Below are 24,912 nucleotides of genomic sequence, written 5' to 3'. Positions count from 1 at the left end.
CAGTTTGATTTAGCGGAGTAGCCGGGAGTAATTCAACATTTTGGTTTCACATTGTGCAATTCAGACACTAGATGTATACGCCTAACTTCCCTTAAAACCACCTTACCACAAACCCTTCCCCAAACTCTGACAGCCACCTTGCTGGTATCAATGCGGCCCTCGTCACATCACAGACCAAATTTGTAGCCCCTGGAAAAATGTTTGTGAGTATCCATTGGCTAGCGGGTGCCTCCAGTTAGGATCATCAGCATATGGAACCACCTAAGCATGTGTGCATCTGCATGTGTTGTGACGCTGTTTTGCACATCTCCAGCACAGAAAAAGAAGCTACCTGCAATAGTGTTCCTTTGAGTTGTGGTACAGTTGGGTGTGGGCACTGGCAGATGATTGTGGGAATGAAGTTCACATATATCAGGGAATAAAATAAAGTCTTTGTGCATGTCTGAACATTTTTCATAGAGGACTGTACTCTTAAAGTTTCTGGAAGGAGATATAATAACCAAATTCCTATACTGAAAAAGCAAGTGCCTCCTAAACGGGTGAAGTGAATGGAGATCATAGTAAGCAACTATCGTTTTATAATCTCAGCGCCATTTTAAACCGTGTGTCGGCCTGTACTGTAAGTAGTAAGTCATAAAGGCCTCGCTTGACAGGAGGCCGGTAGAGTTTGTCTGCAAATGTGTGAACTCCTTGAGATTCACAAGGAAGCTGTTAAACAGTACGTGCCCTTAAGGTGTTTCCCCACAGGATGCCATGAATGTTGCTAGAAAGTATAAGCCAGAAGCCTGTAAATGCCTATTGCTGACACAAGGGCAATTACAACGTCGAACACTTTAAACAGCACATTGGAATTGTCACGATCATAGATGCTACTTTGACCCAACTCGGTTGCCTCACTATATTGGTCATAAAAAGATGAACCGAGTCCACGGGCAGTGGTTCCAGTCCTTGCACTAAATGACGTTGTCGTAAGTGCTCGACTCCCTGGGGCTGGCTTGCCGACTTCAACATTGTTTCCCTTGCAAGTTAGCAGCCATTAAACCACACTCGTGGTTCAGTTGGCTTTCCATGGTCAAGTAACAGGTGAGTTCTTGAAGCTCTGACAATTCTATGTGTCCATTGGTCTGTGCCGGAAAGGGCCTGAAAACTAATGATACAGTCACGTGACTCTCTTTAAATGTAAATGTAAATGTAAATCACTTACACTTTTCAATGTGATTTGTTTATAAATGCTGAGTGATCCGTTTGTAGTTAGAGGGCTGTTGCGCATTCAGACGTACAGAGGGGACACTTTGATGTCCACTCTTGCCTCGGCTCCCTTCGCCCCAGCCGCCTACTTTGGCGTGAGCGCGCGCGCGCGGACAGAACGCACAACGAAGTTCCCTCCATCCTTCACAATCAGGTGTGAGTTGGACCCCACATTTTATGTGAGCACTCTCACTCATCCGCTCAAGCATTCTTATTATGCCCCGTTTTACTCCACGCCACGCACGCATTCCACGGCACCCTGACTCAAGGACGGCCCCTCCCTCACTCCTACACATCTTCTACAATGTGTATGGTCCCGCGGGACTTCTGGGGTGTGGGGGCCATTTACGAACCTGAGATTCTCGCCGTTGTCCCACCCTGTCCCCACCCCCCGCCACCAGTGATCTGTACAGGAAATCCGATGAATATTTACACGAGGCACCGAGAGGAGCCACTGAATTCGCTCTCCGCGGCCGGGTGCTGAACCGAGGCCGGGCACCAGCCGACAGCAGCGACGACACCAGAAAGACTTTCAAAACGACGAAATCCGCAGACAGCGCTATACTGCGGAATGAACCACTGCACATGTTTCACGGTGACCTCCAGCACACAGGGCGCAGTGCACCTAGAAACAACCAGAACCTGGCTGTCTAAATCCAGCTGCGCCGTCACCAGGCAACGACGCTGCGTCGTTCCTCTGGCGTATCCACGTGCGTCCAGGAAGCCCACGAAGAAACGCGTCGCGCGCGCTCATAACAAATGATGAGGGTGGAGGATACAACATCATTGTTTAAGAGGCTGAAGCAGCAGATATGTGCGAGTGATATCTAGATTAAAGGTTTGAATCCTGGTATGGCTGATTTACACTATTCACCTCCCAGTCGTCGATAAAAGGACAATTTGAGTTGGCTATCGGGCATGCTCGTTAGTACCCTTTATCAAATGCAGAGACTGATTCAGGCAGGCACTGGCACTGTGTTCCTTAACTCCTGTTTCTAAGCATTAGCACACGATGGAATGTGCAGGCCCTGCCAGGCAGTCAGAATGGTAGGCCGGCTTGTGCAGTGCTTCAATTTGGAATGAAGAAGGGGGAGGGGGTGAAAAAGGACAAGGCCAAAAAAGCGTAACCAGGAGTCCTTTCAAAGAGCGGTGACCTATGTAATTAAGGGTGTAGCTTAAAACATTTGAATTATAATGCTATGCTTCACTCTGTAAGACACCCAACCATTTTTTGGAGGCTTTTCTGTGAGTTTTATATTATTGCATCCATTCATACCACACAGCGAAACACATTCACCAAAGATAAGACAGCCATATTAGCTTTGCCGACGCTTGTTAGCAGTATCAGGTACATTAGTAAAAACAATGACACTTATGAATAATTTGAATTGAAAATATCGTACTTTCTAAAATTATAAGACTTGGAATTAAACATAAGAGAGGTCTTTGGAAGGGTGAGGGTCTTCCATGTGCCTCTGTCACTCCTCATTCCCCCTTCACTACACTTTATTCTTGCAATATATCACTCTGCCAGACACACACTTTTTATCTCTACATCTTTCTGATCTCTTTCAGCTCCATACCATACACATGCTTTCACACACATGCACATTCCCCCTCTCTCTCTCTCTCTCTCTCTCTCTCCCCCTCCCCCTCCCCCTCTCCTTCTCCTTCTGTTTCCCAAAAATATTGAGGACAAAAAGTTCGTCTTCATACACTTAGTTTGTAAAGTCCAAAATATTGACGAGAAAAATATGGAAGACCACAATAGCATCTAAAAATGGTGGTGGATGTTTTAAACCTCTTAACATTAGGTGATTTTACCATTTGGGCGGATAATCCCTCCACCACAACATTAGCCATTTTTTTCGCTTGCTGTGATTTACTGGGTTTAAAGCAATTAATTACCAAACCTACACATTCGATGGGGCATATTTTGGATCTCAAGAGATCCACAATTCCCAATCAGCATCAGGTGTTGGACAACTCAATCTCTATTATCAAGGAAAATGTGAAGTAGAACCATGCTAATCTAGTCATTGATCCAATCAGCCTTAGATAACGTGGCTCCATGGCTTAGGTCTGCTCCTTGGTATACACTGGGGCGGGTCATTCTGCATACTTCCCACTGCTCCTTGGTAAACTCTGGCACGGGCCATTCTGAATACTGCCCACTGCTCCTTGGTATACACTGGAGCGGGTCATTCTGCATACTGCCCACTGCTCCTTGGTATACACTGGAGCGGGTCATTCTGCATACTGCCCACTGCTCCTTGGTATACACTGGAGCGGGTCATTCTGCATACTGCCCACTGCTCCTTGGTATACACTGGGGAGGGTCATTCTGCATACTTCCCACTGCTCCTTGGTAAACACTGGCGCCGGCCATTCTGAATACTGCTCACTGCTCCTTGGTATACACTGGAAAGGTTTATTCTGCACCTTGTGCTGATTAATTTAATATTATTTAACGCCCCTAATAGTCTTCTGTTGTCACACTCATTATTACATACTTGTTAGAAATGGGGATCTCTAGTTGGCTAAGGCTTGCACCAAAGCCAGGCCGAGACCACCACTCTAGTCAGGGAAACGGAGTTACACGACAAAGATAACCCCTGCTCACCCCCTTGGTAGCTTGGCACGAGCAGCTAGGCTTATCTCGGTGGCAATGTGTAAAGCATTTGCACAACACACACAGTAACAACACACTAGGCACACCACAAAAAGAACTCCACACAAGGTTATATAAAAATAGCCTTTGTATTATAATAAAAACACATCAGATAGTAATCACGCAATATACACCGTGCCAACTGGCATGGGCAATATTTACAAGAGATTATTTACACATGACAGGGCCATGTGGGCCACTGTCAGAATTAGCACTTGGTAAAGAATAGTAAAAGTAAGAACAATTCAGGAACTTAGAACACAGCCAGTAATCACTGGCAGACACAATACTCCGCGTCAACATGTAATATAAATCGTAACAGGCACAGTATCACATAAGGCGAGAACTCTATTCTACGCCAACCTCATAAGCTAAAATAGGATAAACCATAATCTCCTAAACATCAGGAAATACACTTAATAACATAACCTGCAATAGGGAATAAATCAAACCTAGACCACAGTAGAAAAATAAAACAGTAAGTAAAACGTAGTAAGCATAAAAGCACATTTATAATCATAAATCAAGGTGCATAAATCCTACAACAAACATTACATTTCCTAGTACCTATAAAAAGCACACTAGGGCCTTGCTCCCTACAAACCTCATAGTACCCCTGGGCCAACTGGTCATCTCTAAGGGGCTCAAATGCCCACTGTCCACAAAGTCAGGGCTGTTGCCTAAGCAGAGACAGTCACGGGGGGCGCACTTGGCGCAAACCTAAACATGGCAGCTGCCCACTACTTGCTGGGAAGCTGTGGGACTGAAATGAAGACCTAAACGTTGCAGCTGGCACTAAGTGCTGCGCAGCTGTGCAGGCCAAGGTGCGAAGGAGTGCACAGGTCCCCTAAAATAAAAGTCCTAAACGGTGCAGCTGCCCACTACTTGCTGGGCAGCTGTAAAATAATAAAACTGGTGCATGGGCTCTCAGTAGCTCTTCAAGCAAATTGCTCCCCACGTTGAAGCCACAAGTTTCTGAGAACAATTATGCCAAGTGTTGGAGCCACACAGGGCTCAGTAAATAACTAATGTACCCATGGGAGCCATCTAGGCTCTAAAATCAACTGGGGCTTCGTTGGAGCCTTCAGGCTCTACGGACAAAAGCTGGGGACCACCCGGGCCCCTCTGGCCCAGTAAATACTGATGGCCACAAAGTGAAAGAACTTGTTCCAAATGTGGGAGCGGCCCGCTGTAAGCTGGGGCCGCTCGAAATACCTCACAGGGTGTCACGCCTTTATACGGCAGCACCGATAGTCCCCATGGAGCCCCCCATTCCTTTGCACTCACCGGGCTGCTCTCTCCTTCACCGGCAGCGGGGGCAGGCACTGGCAATGTGCCTCGTTTTCCCTCCGCCATCCATCGGTAAGTGCTGGCGCCTGCGGGGCTCTCCCTCTGTCATGGGAGCCCCACCCAAGTAAGCACCAGTCTTCACACGGCCCCCTCTCTTTGGGTCCAGCCTCGGTCAGGGAGCCCGCAAGCCTCGATGCAGCTTCTCCCTGGTGGAAGCGGAAATGACGCGCACTAGGCCCGGCCCCAGTCAGGCAAGGTCGCCTGGCATCCGGGTCGGGCCGTGCAACACTGACAACTCAGCGAAAAATCACCGTCGCGGCCCAAGCTGCGTTCGAAAAACGCGGGGTGGGCACCCGCTACGGGCAGTAAAGGTATTATCGGGCAATAAGGGGTAGGCTCCCTCAGATTGAATATAAATGTAGAAGCGGGGTGGTCACCCGTGTTAGACTCAAAAAGCGCGGGGTGGGCACCCGCATTAATTATAAAGTAAAAACGAAGACGCAGAGTGGGCACCTGCGCACGGGGGATAATTAACAACAAAAACAGGCGGACATAATGCAGGGTGGTCACCTGCAATGAAGGAACTCAAAATAAGCGGGGTGGGCACCCGCCGCTGCCATCATCACGGGGGAATCCCTATGTTGGGGGATTCCCTCTTGAAGAGTCACCAAGAAGAATGAGCACAACGCTCCGAGGGCGCTAAAAGATGCAGCAAGGTCCTGTAGGGTTTAAAGGCAAGAGGTCCTCAAAGATAAAGAAGGGATTCTGGGTCAAAGCAGGAGGGTCCCAAGGAAATAAAGTTTCCAAGGCATCCAGGGGCAGGGCAGAGCCTAGGGAGGCAAGCCTTCCCCTGAGCCCCAGCAGCAGCACACCCCTGGTAGTTTCCAGTCCGCAAACAAGAACATTTTCATGGGGTCACAGCCCCTTCTTTTATACACAGAAATCCTTTGTCAAAAAGGGGCAGGCAAGGGGAGAACCAGATGCAACTGGTTCTGGAGCACTTTGTTTTGCTCAGCCCCTCTCCCTATTCACAAGACAGGCCAGGGACATCAGACGCACTAGAGGGGGTGGAGCCAGCACTGTGGAGGGAAGGCACAGCCCTATTCAGGTCCCAGGTGCAACTCCTCCCTCCCATCTAGATACAGATCTCCCTATTCACCACCGGGCAGACTCACCTTGGCTCCTGGAGCCAAGCACACCAGCCAACCCCTGTCACTCACAAGCCAGACAGGCAATTCACAGCACACAGAAAGGCCAACTCTTAAAAGTGGCACTTCTACACTAGACACAATAAATCTGCCCACACCATCACGCATCATTTATTAATATGAGTTTGCACATACCAAACTCGACTCTGCACTCCCCACATATCAGGAACTACCATGGACACACATAACCCCCATGCATTCCTATTGAAGGGCAGGCCACTCTCAGCACACACACTCAAAGTGCGCACGCACTTTACACTGGGCCACAGTGCTAAAGTGCGCAGAGGCCTAAAATCACTACTAATATGCCAGAGGCTAAAGGCAAAAAGTTTAGGGGTAAACCTGCCAAAAAGGCCCAAGTCCAACAATACTCATAATACATTAAAAGCCTGTTTTCTGCAAAGGGTATTAATCCTTTATTAAAAAGAATTCCCTTTTATATACATCTAGCAATAAAAACAACAGTTGATATTAATACACAGGATCAAAGAATACATTTCGATATTTTGTACAAATATTTCATTAACTTTTCATCAATCAATCTTATAATAAGATGTAAAACAAATGTATATTTAAAAACAGAAGGCCTCCTTTGTCATTCCTACTGTCAATTGCGTTTAAAAATCACACTAATCATACAAAGATTTTATCTGGATCTCTGTACATGAATAACAATTAATGCATATATCAAATCCCATACGAGCAATTTTAAAAACAATAAAACAAACCAATGTTCAAAAAATCTAATAAAAGCAAAGTGTTGACAGGGCGTTTTGGTGGACTTGTCTTATTCTGCACCACCTTCTCACAGACTAACTCGCATTCGAGGATATTGAAGGAATAGAAGCGAGATTGTCGCCAAGCTATACTATATGGCACTGGATATTCCTGAAAGTTACTAGAATAGTGGTGTCAAGAAATTAAAAAACAGAAGAACATGCTTCCTCATTGATGAACGGAAGGTATGTACATACCTAAAGAGTGGGATCAATAAGGATTAAAAAAGGAAGAGACTACCTGTGTACCTATACCCTGGAGTGCTTAAACTATAAAGAGATTAATCTCATACGGTTAAGACAATCAACTGCACAGAGAACATCCCTGTTTTTAAAAATAAAAGCTTGTCCCGAAGAAGGTGGTGCAGAATAAGACAAGTCAACTGAAACACTGTGTCAACTCTTCCAAGTCAAACATTGGAATATTGGAGCAGAAGGTTTATACTAGCCACTAGCAGCCCGTCCCAACGTTGTCCGGGAGAAATCATGGCTCAGGGCCCCCGCCCGCCCTGACGTTGTGCAGTATTATGCCTCTATGTTTACTTTGTACGCTTTTGTAACCTGCCCACGTCGCTGCCCTCGTCACTTTTTCCTCCTGTAATGCCCCGTTTGGTACCTTCTCCTTATTGTTATTTTAGCTTTAAGCTGACCGCTCCACTGTGTATGCTTTTGTAACCTGCACACGTTTCTTTTCCCTTCTGTAATGCCCCGTTTGGTACCTGCCCACGTCACTGCCCACGTCACTGCCCACGTCACTTTTTCCTCCTGTAATGCCCCGTTTGTTACCTTCTCCCGATTGTCATTTTAGCTTTCAGCTGACCGCTCCACTATGTACGCTTTTGTAACCTGCACACGTTTCTTTTTCCGTTTGGTACCTGTGGCTCGCTCACCGCTCCTCTCCGCCGCCGCTCCTCCCTCACGTTTGCTTTGCTCACTGCTTACTTGGCGCCCTACCTCATCCGCCGCTCACCGCTCCTCCCCGCCGCCGCTCCTCACTGCCTGCCGATCCTCACCGCCTGTCCCCCCCTCATGTCCGCTGCTCCTCCACTCGTCACTGCTCCTCCCCGTGCTGATCTCCGCCGCTCCTCGTCACTGCTCCTCCCCGCGCTGATATCCACCGCTCCTCCCCGCGCTGATCTCCGCCGCTCCTCGCGCTTGTGTACGCCGCTCCTGATGTAAGCACGCACGTCGCGGCTGGCACTACCGATTGTTATTTTAGCTTTAAGCTGACCGCTCCACTGTGTATGCTTTTGTAACCTGCACACGTTTCTTTTCCCTTCTGTAATGCCCCGTTTGGTACCTGCCCACGTCACTGCCCACGTCACTGCCCACGTCACTTTTTAGGTCTCGCCCTGGAACAGGGACAGAGACTCTATAGCTGGCGGATGCCGGGGAATGAGGGACAAGAAACTGGCACGATTTTTAGCATTCGGATTTGGCTGCGCGAACGCGCACGTTCCGTCCTGCGCCGCCCTCCCAGCCTACTGCGCATGCGCCGCCCTCCCAGCCTACCGCGCATGCATGCATGCACACAGACACACACACACACACGTCGCAGACAGACACTCGCTCACACACACACCCCCTCCCCCACAGTCACACACACGCACTCCAAGACACATACACACACGCACGCACACACATACACAGGCCGCCCCCCCCCCGCGCCTACATGCTCCTCTCCCTCCGCCCGCCCGCCGCTCAGCAACGCACTCACCGGCTTCCTCTCCTCAGCTGCAAGGCCCGGCAGCAGGACTCTTCTTCCCTCCTTCGGCACCGGGGCGCAGGGTAGGCTCCTGCCTGCTCCGGTGCTCCCTGCTCCCAACACGGCTCCAATCGCGGCTCTTCCGTGGGAGGCGGGGTAGGCTCCCGCCCTCCTACTTCCTGTTTCCGGGTGTCGCGCCGGCCTGCCTGACTTCCTGGTCGCAGGCCGGCAGAGTAACGAGGATGTTTTGCGGTATGTATTTATTTATTTAATTATGCATTTTTATATAGCGCAGACTTTACCCGAAGGCGGTATTTATTTATTTATGTATTTATGCATTTTTATATAGCGCGGACTTTACCCGAAGGCGGTATTTCTTTATTCATGTATTTATGCATTTTTATATAGCGCGGACTTTACCCGAAGGCGGTAATGCTTGCCTTAGCGTAATGGTGTTCCTTCTTAATTTATTGGTGGTGTCCCTGTTAGAATTATTCCCACTTTTAGTCTAGCAATGCTTGGCATGATGTTGGCATCTTTGGCATTATTGAGCCCATCCCTGGTATAATGGGACCACAACGTATTGTGGGCATTCTTGACACAATTGTGCTTCTCTTCACCAGCGGTGATGGTCATCCCTGGCATGCGATGGGTGTTCATGGAATTGGATGTTGATATGTAGACATGTAAAGCCAGACTCTGTCCATGGGGCAGTAATATTCATGAGTACTTGATGACGGAGATCAAAGATACAACTAAAACTGAAAAGCCATTATTTTGAGAGACTGTCATATTTGTTTTTGGGAATCAGAAATATTTATTAAAATGAAATGCTTGTAATAACAAGCCAATGCATGATTACCAGCTGTGATCGTGTTTTCAAAATGTTTGTAAAGTTGATATTAAAGTGATAATTCATGCTAATTTCTGTAGTCTTATTTACATCTTGTTTACAATTATACTATACTACTAATGTATGTTTACTAGCCATAACTGTACTGTTATATGTTACATTTTAATTACAGTGTTTGCCTTTTACAATCATTTTCTTACAAACTACCTCATAAAACAAAAATATTTATGGCTAAAATATTTTGCACTGTTTGCACAATATATTTGTGATGTTTACACTTACCTATTTGAAATTAAAATGTACAAATGGACATTTAGTCAATTACCATTAAAAAGTTTAACTTTTTTGCTAAGATATTCTTGTAATCTTTTATGCAAACAAATTTAAATACTGCATAAATAATTTTAACAACAAATACTTTATATGTAGCTTTTTATGTACATAAGAAAACTATAGCATAAAGCAAAAAACATTGCCATTTACAATAATAATAGCTCAAACTTAAATAATGCGAGACCTATTGCATTGCAAATGCTTGTTCCTCCTGTAATGCCCCGTTTGTTACCTTCTCCCGATTGTCATTTTAGCTTTCAGCTGACCGCTCCACTATGTACGCTTTTGTAACCTGCACACGTTTCTTTTTCCGTTTGGTACCTGTGGCTCGCTCACCGCTCCTCTCCGCCGCCGCTCCTCCCTCACGTTTGCTTTGCTCACTGCTTACTTGGCGCCCTACCTCATCCTCCGCTCACCGCTCCTCCCCGCCGCCGCTCCTCACTGCCTGCCGATCCTCACCGCCTGTCCCCCCCTCATGTCCGCTGCTCCTCCGCTCGTCACTGCTCCTCCCCGTGCTGATCTCCGCCGCTCCTCGTCACTGCTCCTCCCCGCGCTGATATCCACCGCTCCTCCCCGCGCTGATCTCCGCCGCTCCTCGCGCTCGTGTACGCCGCTCCTGATGTAAGCACGCACGTCGCGGCTGGCACTACTTGAAGGGACTACTTTTTTTTAAAACTTTTATTTTTTAAATAACGTATTTATTTTTAATTTATATAGCCTATGTCCATCTGCACACCCTGAGGATTACAATGATGTATCGGGTGTGTGGATTGGCGCTGTGGTTTCCGAGTTTACCCGCCTCAAAGCCTCAAAGTTCTTCCTTTATAATAGTAGTATAGATTATAAGCCCAGAGCCTCTCCATTGCCTTCAGTGGAGCTCTCCACATTCACATGTTCTAATTCAGGAGTACCTTATGCTGTACATCTGCTATACAGATAGACACTTCATTCTGCGACTTGATAGAGCTGTTGAGGAAGCAAGACTGAACTTTCTCCAAGGAGTAAATACAGCAGCGGTTCCCCTTTTAAGAGTATTTCAGATAGTACAATGCATTTATTTCTCTATTCATCCAGGCTGTCTGACCCCTGACATCTACATGCAGGCCTGATACGTAAGTATGGGCAAATACAACTGGCGAAGGCTCTTATGTGTCTTCAAGTTCAGTTATAACAGAGATGGGGGAGGGGCCCCCTCTTGGACTCCTTTTTCCACTTTACTATGTACTGCTAGAGCTTCTGTTTACAGGAACCTGCTCCACCGGCTGTGCTAACTGCCCTGAGTGAACTTTCTGCCGGAGCACACATAGCCAGCAGGAGGTTGGGGGATCTCCAAGGTTGTGGCCCAACACCCCATGTTGGAATGTAAGAGGTGACAATCCTCGTTCTGTAAATGGCACCCGTTTGCCTCTCCATCCTCAGCTGCCATTATTGCGCACCTACTGACAGGGACTTATGCCATTCCCCTCGTTATATGCCCCCCTTTCCAGCCTTAAGCTTTAATTGACAAACATGCCATGCAAGCAACAGCAGCACTACACTTTAACCCCTCCCCTGCTGGTGACGGAACCGCTCCGTCATCAGTCGCGGTCGCGCTGTGCTGATGACGGAGCGGTTCCGTCACGGCCCGCTCGGTGCGCCTGCGCGGCGCGGATTGCGCGCCTGCGCTGGGCGTTCCATTGAGCGGGCAGGGCAGTGACGGAACCGCTCTGTCATGAGCACAGCTCAACCGAGCCTGGTTCCGTCACCAGCATGGGCGCGCCTCGCGGCCCCCCGCCCCCTTAGCGCTGCGGCGGAATAGCCGCTGCAGCGAAGGGGTTAACCATGGGTGCACTGTAGACTATTGTTGGCTGAATGTCGTCTGGCATTCTTGTGTTGTTATGTGTATTTGTATAGCGCACAACTCATCGCCCTAACAGAGTTAACCCTTTCTATGCTGATGACGGAACCGCTCCGTCATCAGCTGCGGTGGCGCTGTGCTGATGACGGGGCAGTTCCGTCATGGCCCTGCCGTAGCGCCTGCGCGGCGCTGATTTCGCGCCTGCGCAGCGCGTTCTATTGAGCGGGCGGGGCCATGACGGAACCGCTCCGTCATGAGCACAGCCCAACCGCGGCTGATGACGGAGCGGTTCCGGCATCAGCATGCGGCCGCCGAGTGGCCGCCCCGCCCACTTAGCGCTGCGGCGGAATAGCCGCCGCAGCGATGTGGTTAATAATGAACAGCTACACTCAGCGGGACGATATTTCTGCGAATCATATTTAGGGCATGGTACTCTTGTCAGGCGATAGTCTGTGGTCTATATTCTGGCCTCCAATCGAATGGTCGACATCATCGCCATCATGCGTGCTGCTGGCTAACGTCATACAGTGTATAGAATCCAAGTCACCATAGTGTGAAAATCATTTGCTCTTGTTCAGAAAAGTACCCTTTTCTCTGAAATGGAATGTGTGACTCATGCTGGGGTAGTCAATGCGCTTTGTACGGGTCCCGTGCCTGTCTCCTTGGACTGTGAAGATGGCTAACTGGCTTACTGGCGTCTGTGAGTCACTGCACCAGCCACAATGGCAGGAGTGTCGCACCTAGAACCAGTAACAGCGCGAGAATTAAACAGCCGTTCACCGCCATAGGCGCCGTCTTGTTTCTAACACTTTGCAGCATCCATTGGCACTCGGTAGCTGGGGAGGAGGAGGGTGGGCGTCTGGGGCGAGCTGTCCCCACCTCCCTGACAGACTTTGTGTGGCCGGCCTATGAGCTCTGGACTCCGGACAAAAAGGCTCGGTCCTCGGCGCGAAGCAGGGAGACCCCGGGCATGCGCCGAGAGGGGGGTCGTGCGGCGCCCCACGAGTCCCCCGATGCTCACGGGCTGCGTGTTCAGTCGTGACCGAGACCCGCGCGCCCTACTGCCGGCCTCTACACATGGAGCGGAGCCTCTAGCTGCCGACGCCCCTCGCAGCGCTACAGGGAGCCCCGGACCTCCGGACCCCCGCTGCAGGTATGGAGGCGCATACCCCCCCCCCCCCCCCTTGCACTGGCTGCCGGTAGAGCACGCGGCTCGCTACAGGAGAACGAGGCCGCGCGCGGGGGCTGGTTTGGGCTAGCTCTGATCGCGGGCGGGTGTTTTCCTGAATAGTAGTTCCAGAAGGTATTAGTGAAGTGGTCGGAATTTATTTCTACTGCGCATTTTACGCTGGTTGGTAGTTTGGGAAGACGAGGTTTTACGCGTATTTCTTTTGATTTCGTGTACAAGGGGAAAAAGTTTACCGATGACAAGTTGCAAGGCTAAAACACCAGGGAGGCAAATGTGCAAAATATGTCATGCCACGTTATGTAACGGGCTGTGTGTTAGTATTGTGTGTAGTGTTTTATAGCAGAAGTGACTCACTCTAACTGGGTCAGTACTGCTGGCTCTTCTCACCAAACTGCACCACTGTTACTGGGTCGGTTCTGCGTTACTGGTATTGGGATACTGCCACCACTTCTCAGCAATGCAGTACTGCCCTTAATGGCACAGTATTGGCACGTGCTACCCTTACCTGCACAGTATTGGCACGTACTACCCTTACTGGCACAGTTGGTACGTGCTACCCTTACCTGCACAGTATTGGCACGTACTACCCTTACTGGCACAGTTGGTACGTGCTACCCTTACCTGCACAGTATTGGCACGTACTACCCTTACTGCCACAGCATTGGTACGTACTACGCTGACTGGCACAGTACTAACACTTGCCAGCAACACCGTCTTACTGTTTCAGGGACAGTGCAAGTAACAGCCAGCAGGATTGTACTTCAGCTGTTTGGGCGGCCAGGCACCTTTCTGCAGGACTGTCCTTCAACGCAGTTACGGCACTTACACACTAAACAAACTGTACTAAGTTACCTCGGATAGCACGGCTATTTACTCTTTCGTTAACAGTACTGTCACTTCAAACCAGGGCTGCACTGTTTTGACTGGGACAGCGCAGCCACTTCTCAGATGATATTATCTTTGCTGGGACAGTGCCAATACTTCTTAGCAGGATGGTTCATCTGGTACCCAGACGACACTAGCAAGTCCCAGTAGGCTACTAGGATAGGACTGCTCCTCTCAGCGCATTGCTGTTACTGGGATGATCCTGTGTTGCATTGAATTGAAACTGAAATTGCCTTTAGATAATGCTTACTACCCCTGGCAAGCACAGTGCTACCTGGGAGCCCAAGGTTAGTGGTCACTGTATTGGCTTGCAGACTAAAGGAAACCATTCCATGAATTTTCCATGCATTGACTCCAGTTTCTGTGAGGTACAATAGTGACTTGGGGGTGATGATTAGAGGGGCTGTGTGAGAAGCCAATGCTTGTTGGAATCAATAGATATGATTTTAAAAACAGCTTTAAGATAGGCAGCCATGAAATTTAGAGTAGTTTATGTGCACAAGAGTAATGCCACAGTGCTTAATTTGTAGATAAAATAAGCGCCAGGGTCCTATTTAGGAGGCCACCGCAGCTTGCACCACCCATTGTCGCTGCCAGCGATGCCAATGATGGTACCTACACAACTGCAAACCATCACACTTCTACAAGTTTGGCAATTCAGACTGTTTGATGCCCCCAAAGCTATAAGAATGGCATGGGTGACATATATTAGTTTTTCTAATTATTAAATCACTGTTCTGCTCTTCTATAAATTACACAAACAGTGCTGCCATGTGGCAGCTGACATAAGTGCTGGTGTTGACAATTAAGTGCCGGTGCTGAGACCCCCAAACCAATAGCTCAAATTAAGCACTGGGTATACAGAAGGAAGAAGGAAACCAGAGTTGCATTCAAAATAAATAAGCCAGGGAAAAATAAAAGTTTATTTCAAGGTCAATTTTTCATGGAGGGATTTTTAGGAATATAGCAGGTGTATGTAGATTGTTTGCAATAGCATGAAATCTGTGAATGTAATCGTGAAAAAGAAACATTTTCAAAATTCTGATCTAAAGGAATGTGGCTTTTAACAGTTTTTCAAGAGACACTTTTAAAGAAGAGGGAGATACTTGCCTCACAGCAAAAAGCAAGCCCAATACTTGCAGAGACCCATTTACAAGCGACTGGCACACAGTGCAACATTTAAGTACATCCCAGGACCCATAATTACACCACCATGAGCCACTGTACCTACTAGAGCAGTATATTCAGTACTATAAACTATTGCTACAGTTTAGCGGCGGCTCCACGCAGAGAAGCAACTAGAGCCAAATCTCGGGGTGGGGCGGGGGAGCTGGTTGGGGCTAAGAAAAAATTTCGGGGGGGGGGGGCTGAACCTGCAATCAGTAGGCAGAGTGGAGCTGCAGGGGCTCATAGAAGGGGTGAAACAACTGCAAGGCCTAATTAACATTCAAATTGTCCTTTAAAGACGTGTTAAACGTTCGGGTGCGGCTCTGTGTGTGCCCAGGATCTGTCTCATCCGGGCTTCCACACACGACGGGGTGGGGGGGGATCACTGAAGCCCGGTGAGTCCAATGGGTGTTGCGCGGCCGGCTCCACGTGGGCGGAGGAGTGTCACCTCACTGCTTTCTTGCAGTGCTAGAATCAGAAACATAAAATGGTATGAATACCATTTTAGGTTTCTGCTTCTCACACTGTGAGAAAGCAGAAAAGGGGATTGGTTGGGGGCGGGTGGGTCGGGGAGGAGTGGCTAGCCCAATGTTGTGGTTGCTGACAGTTTGGTGGGCCCCGGGGCTGACCAAACCTGTTATACACACTCTCACATAAACATCACTTTTAATATAAAATAGAAATATATGTTATATAAAAACCCACCAACTTAAGGCAGTTAATAAACACATTGCAGCAATTTTCATTTGTAAATTCAGTGCATGTTTATGGACCCATTCACTAGTTGGTTCGGAGGGCCATGTACCCAGTGCTCACCTGAAGAGCCCCAGGTACCAAAGAACGGACACCATTTCCTGCTGAATAGATGTGTCTGAGGTCACCTTGACTTTCCACCAACCACCTTACCTCAACCTGCTTCACTGGTGATGCATGAGTGGGATATGAGTGCGGAATGTGGGCTGTGAGAGTCATCTGGTTCTGACTGGGCGAACAGATAAGTCCTTGTTCCTGGTGGAGTGCCTTGCCTACATTAACGTATCTCGCTTGTAACATTTGTGGGTGCTGACATAATAATGTAGTGTCTTACACAAACAATGGAGTTATGACTCGAAAATGCCTCTGAAGGAGCCCTGCTGGCACTTCTCTGCAGGACAGTGGTATTTTTATTAAAGACACTACTTTCACATCTTAGTATGTTTTACTGTTACGAAGGCAGCAGTTGAACTTATCTGCAGAAATATATTATATGTTCTGAGAGGGCTCCTACCCCCTTGGTCAGCACCTTTCTACACCTAATGGAATATTTGCACTCCTTCGCAGGACAATATTCCTGTTTTTGGGACAGCGCAGGCCCTCCTCAGCCGAAACTTTACTGCTATTGTACTGGCACATCAGAGAAAGACTATCACCCCTCCTCAGTATATCTGTACCGATGTTACTGAATAATTCCTGCACTCCACATCTGGCCTGTACTGTTGGTACTGGGATCATGCTATAGCATCACATTTCTGAGTGACGCTGTCCTATTGCTACTGGGGCAGTGCCGACACGTCTTAACAGCACTGTATTTTGCAAGGATGATTTCCGCACTTCAGAAAGAAGCAGGCACTTTGTTGCTGTCTCCAAGCACTGCGACTGTTACTGCAGAGGATCAGGCGAGTTGAAGAGCTCCTCCAAAAGGCAACACTGTGAGGGTCGATGTCCTCAGATAGGTAGCTACAGGCAGTGCTTTAAATGGTCTGGTACTTTCCAGGACTGAGTACAGGCACTTTTTTTTATTTTGAGACAGAGTACCTGCACTTCTTAAGAGAAACGTAATACTTTTAATTAGAGAGTAAGGCCACTTCTCAGAAACAAGCAGGTACTCTGGTTCAGAGTACTTGGACTTTAATTTTACCATTTCAAGCACTGGCTACAGACTCGTTGTGAAAGCAGAATCCCGGAGTTCTAATTAGGGCTCCCTCATTTGTCCAAATTGTGTGGTCCTGGGAAGACGCTATTTCCCACGAGCCTTAGTTTCCTAATTAGACTAAACTGCGAGTGCTACCTAAAAATAGGTTATCTGCATTTCAAAACATGACCTTTTGAAACGCTTTACGAGGAGATGCTGAGGATTTGGGGCAGATTTCTGACAAGTGCATTTTAGTCACCCATCAGCTTAACTTTCTAATTTTTTATTACAAACTTACTTGTGACTAAATAAATAAGAGTAGATAATGTTTTGTTGGGTGGTGTACCGTTTGAGTTGCATTCATTTTCGTCCTGTCAGCAACACCATTGATAACCTGGCCTCATGGAGAGTGAAACCCGCACGTGAAGGGCCCGGTATTACCAGCCCAGGTCACAGTCTCAGGATTCCCAAGTCCCTGCTTGTCAGGACGAGTCTCACACCCCCGCCACGGCCTCTGCTCGTAGCGCATTAATGAATGACATCATGGCCAGTGGGAGTGGACCATATTGGCCGTCCCTGGAGGGCGCCATGCTCTTTCGGCCACGGGCTGATGCTCGCAGGGCTGCTCTTCCTTTCGTGACACAGTCAATTACTGACGTGACTGCTTCAGCCCCTGGAGGGCCAGCTCTGTCTTGTTCCTGCTGAAGCAGCTTCTATTTTTCACTACAACGCAGAGATGTATGAATAATGTATTCAGGCTCCACTTGAGCAATTCCCGCGCTCTGACTTGCAGATTTCTGCAGAGCTGCAGCGGTTCCACGTGGTCGACGCTGCCGGCTGCGCCGGGGTGAGCCACGGAGATGCATTATTGATGCCTGGAGTCCTGAGACCGCACAGGAAGGAACCCGGGTCATGTGGGAGACAGCTGTACGCTATGTCCACACACACGGGGTGTCCAGAGGTGTGTCAAAGCTACACATATCTGCCCTTTGGGAAGTCTGCAGAACTCCCAACAGAATAGTGTCTCAGAAAAGCTAGTTACACTGAGAGCAGTCACTTACATCAGATCTCTAATACACAGGACTTTAAGTAGGATGAAACAAGCTTTTACAATGCAATAGGTCTCGCAGCATTAAAGTTTGAGTTATTGGCATTGTGTATGACAATGCGTTGCATAATTTTTGCGAAAAATCTCAATTGGTGTATAAAGATGATTTGAAAACTGTCAGATGTTGCTCAATAATAAGGAGAGTTGGGAATAATTATGCTATGCTATCTTTTGCTATCCTGTGCTTTTTTAGGTCGAGCTCGACCTGCATTCAATGCGAAGCATTGATTGCTGTGTCTGCTCGTAACCTATTGTCAGCCGTTTCTAGGAATGAAGACACGAGTCAGACGCGCGCTTTTGCAGTCTCAGTTTTGACCGCGGGAGCGTGCCTCTGAGCCGCGCTTGCGCAGACGCACACACAGCCCCTGCTTTCGCTTGGCTTGCATGCAAACACGGCGCCACACACACACACAGCCAGCCCCCACCCCCTGCACACACACACACAGGCGCGCGCACACATACACACGCTGCCGCCCCCCCCCAACCCCCCCCTGCAGACACACACACACACACACATACAGACACGCACACACACAGACACGCACGCATACACCCGCCGCAGCCCCCTACCCCCCTGCACACACACACACACAGACACACACCCCCCTTCCCATTACAAGTAAGCCCCACTCACCACATCGCCGCCAATCCTGACTTCGGCAGCCACCGCGGGGCTCTACCTCAGGCATAGGAGCCCCGCCCGCGTCACCAATGCTGCTCTCTGGCACTCCGTGGATGCGGGCTTCACGCAGAAGGCGGAAGTCCCGCCCCACGACCGGCTTCAAGCTGCCGAACTTCCGGTTACAGTAAACAAACAATTATTTCCTGGTTTCTTATGTTCGAATCGCATGTAATTGTAAATTGTACTTAATAGCACTTACTACCCGGTGCGAGGTCTTGAAGCGCTTAGCAGCAGGTAGCATATGTGTGGCAATAACGACTTTTCAATATAAAGAGCCAAGCTATGTGGCAAGTGGTGGCTTCGCGTCGAACCACATGGGTCAGAACTCGAAGCTGTACCAATGTAAACAGTGCGCCGTGCTCCGGGACACAATGGGCGGAAACGCGCTGCTCGTCGCTTCCTGCGCCGCCCTGACTTTCCTCAGGAATTGGAAAGAAGCACCCCGGCGCCCTGGAGAATTCCAGCAGCACAGATGGCTGCATTTGCGGTCCAAATCCACAGAAAATAGCAATTCATGTGAACGTTTAAAAGACGTAAGTTTAAGGTGTTATTACTATTTTTAAAACTTTTTTTTTCAAATTCCTAACACGTTTTCACATAACATCTGCCACTATCAATGAAGTAATCTTAGGGGAGTGTTGACACCCCTCGCCCCCATTCCAACAGAACAGACATAAGTGCCCTAACACCCGAGCGCACATTAGAAGCCCTGTGCCTAGTGGAGAGACTTGGAAAATATTTTCAAACGTTGGTGAGGAAATACATTTATTCGGAAATTCTGAAGCCTTCCCACATTTTCTCTCCCCCATCCACCAAGTCCCTTTTCAGCTGAGCTTCAGAAGTTAGACTGACCCACGACTCTGGAGCCCCTGTGAGGAGTAAGGGGTAACTAGACGGGAGAGAAGTGGTGTGAAGAATTGCGGTTTATTAGTTGGCGACCCCCACCGTGTAATAAACTCACAACCCTGTCTTCTGTCCAGTCAGGCTTGTCTGTAAAACCTTGGCTCAGTCCTGGGTGGCCGTGGCTTCTCGCAGTCTGGCTTTATCAAAGGAACAAGTGTAATTCATTTAGCAATGTGTGGCATCTAACTATCCTAGAGTGATTTATTCCTCACACTCCCAAGATTGCAGTCCCTTCTCTTGGTCTATTGAGCTTGGTAGCCCAACCTAGAGGTGTGGCTACCCGAGAGTTACATGCCGACAGGAAAAATGGTTTGACAAATCATTTCCCCTCTCTGTCCCCAACACCAACATGTCTAACACAACAAAAGAGCAGCCCCTCTTATATGTGTCACCATTTGTGTTTCAAAGGTGGCTTACCCTTTGACATTTGCCTTTAGTGCTCATGTTTCAAGCTTTATTACAAATGTCACAAAAAAGATGTTAATATTTCACTTCTGTACTTGGATTTCCATCACAATAAAATACACTGAACATTATCTTCACAACAGGTATTTACAAAAGTTTAAGCTATTGCCATAAATTACAATAACTTTTATTTAAGTATTAATTATTTAAAAAAAATTAAAAGCCATTATTTGTAATATCAATACATCTAAGTCACGTAAATACAACACATATTGCATTGCAAATGCTATAGGTGTCACGTTTGCGAAAGTTAAAACCATTGGCATTGTAAATGACAAAGCTATTAATTTCGCTATTTTGAAAACCAACACATAAATAAAAAATTTGTCATTTACAATACCAATAGCTTAAACTTTCCTAATGCGAAACCTATTGCATTGCAAATTCTTGTTATTATGCTGTGCTGTGTTTAAACATTCATGTTTAAAAACTAACAATTTATAAAAAGTTTTATCAATGCAAGTAAATAGTATGCACTCAAACGCATCCGCGTGTTAAAGCATACAATTTTTTAACATTTTTAAGCGACTTCATCCTATTTAACGTGACATATTTTCAGGGCTCGGCTCGTGCACGGGCTCTGAGAGCCAAGCCAGACCATTGGCTGGGCTGAGCTCAGGCTCAGCTCTCCCTGTTAATTTCTTGGCTCTCTAGCTTCTACTCATAGTGCGGTATGAGGTAATAAGTCAGAAGAGGGAGAAAATATGTCTATGCAGCCCTACAGGTGGGCAGAATGGAGATGGGTACATCACCGAGGAAGGAGCCGCTCTACAGGCGGTGGCATCACAGAAGGCAGGTCTACAGGTGCGGGCATTATCAAGAGCAGGGCATTATCAGGAGCTGGGAGAATCCTACAGATAGATGGGAGCGTCACGCGGGGGGGGCAGTATTAGAAGATGGCGAAGAACTACTACCCATTTAGAATACCGAGCATCGACAGACCGTCTAATCAGGCATCTGTCTACGACAGTCTAATCTAGCATCTGTCTTTGACAAACAGTCTAATCTGGCATCTGTCTGGCATCTGTCTACGATCGACCGTCTAATCAGGCATCGGTCTACGATCGACCGTCTAATCTAGCGTCTGTCTACGACAGACCGTCTATTTGGGCATCTGTTTACTTCCGACACCGACAAATTTCGCAGTCGGACTTTTGGCAGTCATTGTTTCTTCCAGGGTTGAGTACGTGGAGAGGGGCTGAGTTGTAGCAGTGGGAGCTTCTAGATCCAGGGGTCCTGGTGCTGGCCGCATTCGGGTCACGTACTAACACAGACGGGCTTGCCCTAGGCACGCCAGCGGCATGACCGCGCAGCGGGCGCCATTAAGTAGGGGAGAGGGAGGGACGTGTAGCTGGGAGGTGGGAGCAGGGGCGGTCAAGGGGCGGGGCACGTGGTAAGAGGTGTTGGCGGAAACGAGGGAAAAAAACAACAACTGACAGCACAAAATGGGCACAGAAACTAAATTGGCAAAAAAACACAGAAACACAATCAACACAATGGGCACAGTGCAATGATGACCAAGGATGGAAAAACGAGCACCACAAGATAAAGGGGCAAGCGCAGCAACGGGCACCAGCAAGGGGCACAAGGCACGGTGCAGAGCGGGCTCAAACCCTTACCTGGGTGGGGATCACAGGCAGAGCACAGCACAGCGGAGCTGCTGGGGAGAGAACAGGCCTCAGACCGAGGGTCAGAGGTCTTGCTCGAAATATTAAGAGATCTGGAAAAAACATAATTTCATTTATTGGTGGAATTGAGCGTGCTTGCTTACTATGGCAAAAAGGATTTGATAAATAAATAGAATGGTAATTTTGGACAGCGTGATGCACTGTACTCCCTCCTCGATTAACTCACTGCATTCCAGAACCTCGCCTCCAGCAATGGAATGACAACCAATGTCCTGTCCTCAGGACAGGTAACCGTGCTCAACTGATAGCAACTCATCCACCTTCCCCACAACTGAACCTTCAAGCCATAGAGTAAGAAGGGGGTTTTACTATCCTATAACATCTGGAATCTCTCTAAATTTGGTATGAGTGCTTACGAACAGCATCTGTTACTACGCATTACAAAACTATGCGTGGCTTAACAACGCATCCAATACTACGACTGTGTCATTACCACGAGTTCCATTACAATGCAAATCATTACAAGGACTTGCTTTAGGGAATCGCTGGACTTTGGATTAGTTTAAATTACTACTCCAACTCCAGTCCATGTATCAGTAGAGAAGGTGTTGGACTTAAAATCCAACAGCAGACCAACACCGCATTCCCTAAAGCAGGTTGTTGTATTGACTTGCATTGTAATGGAACTCATAGTAACGCCGTAGTCATGATACTGACTGCGTTGTAAAGGCACTATGATGTATTGCCTGCGTTGTAATAGATGTTTCCCGTGCTTACTAGTGTGCCCAGATACTGCCATGCTCAGCACAGAACAGGCTTAACTGCACAGCTGAGGACAGATGCTTAGTTCGCCCTGCAAGTGTGCTGTGTACAGGAACGCAATATAATTTATGTGTTTCCCTGGCGCAGTTTATACAATCCGCTGCCCTCCCTGAATCCTATTTCAGTATGTCCTTGCATCCGTGTGACATCTGCATGCTTTTAGTGACTACTGCTGCTCTCTCCAGACATCTTCTGACTTAAAGGAAGTTAGTATAAAGCAAGCAACCTTACTAACTCAGAGATTACTCTAAACCAGACACCCGCAGCTTCTGACTGAAATCAGTCCTACCAGAGGGAGGTAGTACAAAGCAAGCCACCTTACTAACACAGAGGGCACCCTAAACCAGACACCCGCAGCAGACAGCCCTGAAAAAGAATAATATCTATTTATAAAATGTACAGGGCTGAAAAATATAAAACACAAATACAAGCCAAGAATGCTCCAACCTATGTGCTCTCGTTTTACCTATAACATATTTCTAAATAAAAAGTAACCCACTTATGCAGATTTGGCACACAACTAATAAACTTGTTCCTGTTTTCAGTACATAAGAAAAAAACCCTCCTCTCTCCTAGGGAATATTCCACTTATCTTCAGGCGTAGGATTGAAATTATAACCTCTAATTTCCCACTGGTATTCTCCTTTTTAGGTCGAAGCCTATCAGGAAGCGTAGCTTTCTGGTTTGCTAAAGACATCATAGGGACATTAAGAAGACTTACCTGGGAATGCTCTGGCCGTTGCTTACCAATGGCTTTGTGGTTTGTAACTCACATTTTCTAGCTTTGTTTGCTGGCTTTATTTGTTATAGACTGTCCAGCGTGACTTGGTCCCTCCCAAGGAGTAAACCCTTTTCACACTACCGCTCCTTGTATTCTTCCACATGTGCTCCTTTCCTTAAACAGGTCTGTAAATAGCATTCTTATCTTGTCGCATTTCCAGTGCATTCAAAACAAAGGCCAAAGTGAGAGGATTTATGGGGCAATCTTTCTGGATAATGAGCATAGGAAATGTTTTTTTTGTAGCACACAACAGCATTTAATTGAACTCTGCTCTTGTTTGATGTTCCAACGCTGGGTCACGGAGACCCAGTAGGACATGAGCTACGGAATCAGATATCAGATATCAGATATCGGATAGCCTAGGATGTCTTTGATGTGAGATAGAATTTCATCCCAGTATGGGCGGATGATCGGGCAGTCCCACCAAATGTGGCGGAAGTCCCCCAACAGACCACAGCCCCTCCAACACCTGTCTGAGGAGGCCGGAAATATTCGATGTAGCTTGGATGGGTACAGGTACCAATCTAGCATGATCTTTAGGTGGGCCTCTCTCAGATTCACCGAATGGTTGTGTGTAGCGATATCCCGCCAGAGACCTTTCGATTCCTCATCAGTAACGTCCCGGCCAGAAGGTCCTCCCATTGTCCCATGTAGCGGGGACGGGGAGACACTGCAGTGGTGAGCAGCAAACTGTACAGGAAGGAGATCGCCCCTTTCATGTTGGAAGTACGTAGGATAAAGGCCTCAAACGGTGACAGTGGTCTTGTGGCTGCATCGCCCACTCCCGCTGAGGTCGCCCAGTGGAGGAGCTGGATGTGGCGGAATCGTTCAGTGGCCGGGATCCCATAGTCTCTCATGCAGTTGTTAAAAGTGAGTGGTACAGACCCATGGAACAAATGCGTAAGGGCTCTGCAACCTCCCTCTCTCCACAGTCGGAAGGGGCCCTCCTGCATTGCCGGCGGAAAGGCCGGGTTGAAGTGTATGGGGGTAAAGGGGGACGGAAACGTAGTCCAGCGATCGTCACCAGAGACCGTATCCCAGACTTTTAGGACGGTGCTAGTGGGCGTACTGATGTAGGCGTTCTTAGGCCTATCCACCTTGGGCTTCCAAGCCAGGTCCCAGATCGATCTCCCAGTCACACTCCTGTCCATGTGCAGCCAGTGTTTTTCTGAGAGCTGTTGGGACCATTCCACCAGGACCCGTAGCTGCGCGGCTTTATAGTACAGGTGCATATCTAGGAATCCCACTCCCCCCTCCTTCCGTGGTCGTCGCGAAAGAAAAACGCGCCCGCCCACCCTGCCAAATGAATTTCAGCATCAAGGTTTTAAGGCGTCGGAAGAAGTCCACATCTATTGGGATGGGAAAGGCCTGGAAAAGATATAGAAACTTGGGGAGGAGGACTATCTTGAGAGCATGGATCCTGCCAAGCCATGAAATATACTTCGGCTTCCATCGGTCCCAGTCCGCTCG

The 24,912-nt window shown here is 48.0% G+C and overlaps 1 protein-coding gene across 4 annotated transcripts in view; it reads left to right on the top strand.

Annotated features, from left to right (window-relative positions):
- The window catches only part of ACSL6 (acyl-CoA synthetase long chain family member 6), a 548,884-nt gene that overhangs the window by 70,836 nt on the left and 453,136 nt on the right, over window positions 1-24,912 (top strand). The window contains exon 1 of one of the 4 annotated variants that reach the window (XM_086931551.1): window positions 12,963-13,074. The exons of the other annotated variants lie outside the window; for them this stretch is intronic. The gene's annotated coding sequence lies outside the window, so the exon portion shown is untranslated. Of the gene's footprint in view, window positions 1-12,962; window positions 13,075-24,912 lie in introns of those variants that run through there. 4 annotated transcript variants of the gene reach the window in all.

The sequence above is a fragment of the Lissotriton vulgaris genome, chromosome 7, assembly GCF_964263255.1.
Source record: "Lissotriton vulgaris chromosome 7, aLisVul1.2, whole genome shotgun sequence".
Classification (NCBI taxonomy): Eukaryota; Metazoa; Chordata; class Amphibia; order Caudata; family Salamandridae; genus Lissotriton; species Lissotriton vulgaris.
Note: the sequence above shows the minus strand (reverse complement) of the source record. Positions and strands in the feature narration are given on the sequence as shown.